Here is a 2,970-nt window from a genome sequence, read left to right on the forward strand (position 1 = left end):
TCAAGTTCAATAATTTTTGCACTAAGAGAAGTAAAGAGATCGTACCTTTTAGATAACACATCAGCTACCATATTACCTTGCTTATATTTGATGACATACAAAAATGTTTCAATAAATTCCACCCACTTTGCATGTCTATGATTCAGTTTGCTTTGACCCTTCACATACTTTAAGCTTTCATGATCAAAATGGATCACCAATTCTCTAGGCCATAAGTAGGGTTGCCACACATGCCATATATGAACTAAAGCAAATAATTCTTTATCATAGGTAGCATATTTTAATGCTGACTCATTTAGTTTTTTACTAAAATATATTAAGTACTTTCCATCTTGAATTAAAACAACACTTATGCCCAAACCACATGCATCACATTCAATTTCTATAATTTTATCAAAGCTAGCCAAAACAAATGATGGTTTGCTTAATTTCTTCTTAAGAAAATTTGATGCATTCTCTTGCATTTCTCCCCATTTAAAAACAATATTCTTTTTCACTAAGTCATTCAATAGTTCAGTTATGGTTCTAAAATCATTTATAAATCTCTTATAGAGGTTAGGAAACTCGTGAAAACTCCAAAATTTACGTGCACTTTTTGGTATTGGCAAATCCATAATGAATTTAACTTTGTCTCTATCTAAAGCTACTCTACTTTTACCAACTATGAAGCCAATAGAGTTAACTTTTTCTATGCAAAAACTACCCTTATTAAAATTAAATTTATCTTTTCAATGTGTAATCAAAACTAGTTTAACATGTTCCACATGATCAAGCAAAATCTTCAAATAAATTATAATATCATCAATATAAACAACATGTTTTCTCATATATTTTCTCAAAACATTATATATTAAGCGCATGGGTGTACTAGGAGCATTAGTTAACCTAAAAGGCATTACAAGCCATTCATACAATCCAAACTTAATATTGAAAGTTGTTTTCCATTCATCTTCTACGTGCATTCTAATTTGATGATATCCAGATTTCAAGATAATTTTTATATCTAGACACGAATCATGCAATAAACAAGCAAATCATCTAACCTAGGAATAGGATGTCGATACTTTACCATGATTTTGTTGATGACTCTATTATCCATGCATATGCACCAAGTTTCATCTTTCTTTGGCACCAATAAGTCTCGTATAGAACATGGTCTCAAATTTTCCCGTACATAGCCCTTCTCCATGAGCTCCTCCACTTGCCTTCAAATTTCTTTTGTCTCGGTTGAATTGACTCGATAAACTGGCATATAAGGAATAACAGTCCTTGGAATGAAATCTATTTTATGTTCAGTACCTCCAATGAGAGGTATTTCTTTATCTTGAAACATTTCTTCAAATTCCTAGAAAAGAGATTGAAAAATACCCGGCAAAACGTATTTCTTTATCTTGAAACATTTCTTCAAATTCCTAGAAAAGAGATTGAAAAATACCCGGCAAAACCATGTTGTTATTGTTAGAGACCAAAAATCCTCCATTGTACACAAGTACAAAAATCGATTTTTGTGAAAACCTTCTCACCTCTACAACCGTAGCCAAATAACTCTCTTTCTTTTTTCTTCAATTTCATCTCTTTTTTCATTATTCTTTTTTTTTTCTTAGATTTTTCTCTATTTTTTCACTCAACTCTTGTTTTTCTAACTCTTTTTCCTCACACTCTTTCTTTCTTTTCTCCAACTTTAATTGATCAGCAAATACATTTGCAAAACTCAAAGGTACATGAATGGTTTTTCTACCATCTTTTACAAAAGAATACCTATTCAAATAGCTATCATACATAACCCTCCTATCAAATTGCCATCACAAAGAACTTCATCTTTATATTTTTCCAAAGTAAATGATATTAAAGCTTGAGAAACTACCTTCATTGTTCCACTATCATTGAGTCATTGGAGCTTGTAAGATTTAGGATGATCTTGGGTCGGAATTTGTAACCTTTTGATCAACATGGTACTTACAGCATTGGTGCAACTTCCACTATCAATGACAAGACTACAAGCAGTCCCCTTGACTAAACACCGCGTGTGGAACAAGTTGTCTCTTTGATCATCAACATCCGTAACTTGAGTTTTAACAAGTCTTCTTGTAATAAGTGCCAAATGAATCCAATCTTCCAATTCCTCCTCATTCTTCTGGACTTCTTCAACTAGATCATTGATCTCCCCTCCATTTTCCTCGTCTTGGTTCATGATTGTACACACAGTAGTAAAATATGTTTAGGACCTCAGACACTCAACTCACTGATTTTACACTTAGGGGCACTCTTGTTTATACACACAAAGGTAGGTTGTTTGGGAAAGTGTGATCAAGGTAGGCTAATATATGGGTAAAACAATTATGATAGTAGCAAGCTATTCAAGGCAATCAAGATAAGTTAATTATGAAATAACAACAAAATAAAACAAGTGAATAAACAAATAAGCGACAAAGATATTTTTCAATATAATTGCACACTGAAAAAAAGAATTTCAAAGAGAATGGTCGTGAAGATCGAACACAACAATTCTAGATTTATATGCTTTAGGGAAAAATGAGAATTGAAATTTATTTGATCTTCAAATAAATGTGCAAATGAAGTAATAATAAGGATTTATTAAGAGAAATATGACAGAATGAATAGCCCCATCCATTTACTATATGTACCGATGAAAGTGAGAAAGGTAATAAGCCTTACGAACAAGGGGCAAAGCAAGGGTTGTTGGCAATGCGACATTGGCATCTAGCAAAGGACCAGTGAAAGCCAATGATAGAGCTTACCAGTAGGTCGAGCCTACCTAATTTCGGATTTTTTTTTTCAAGATCTAAATAGGATCTTTAAGAGGATGCTAAGAACAAAATAGAAAGATAATGAAGAACGATGGAAATGACAGTAAGAAAATAAATAACAGCTTTAAAGAAACGATAAATAACAGTGAAAATTAAAGATAAAATCAATTCTAGAGTCAGCCACAAAGATGCAATCTACGCT

The sequence above is a fragment of the Cucurbita maxima genome, unplaced genomic scaffold (assembly GCF_002738345.1).
Source record: "Cucurbita maxima cultivar Rimu unplaced genomic scaffold, Cmax_1.0 Cma_Scf00349, whole genome shotgun sequence".
NCBI classification, from domain to species: domain Eukaryota; kingdom Viridiplantae; phylum Streptophyta; class Magnoliopsida; order Cucurbitales; family Cucurbitaceae; genus Cucurbita; species Cucurbita maxima.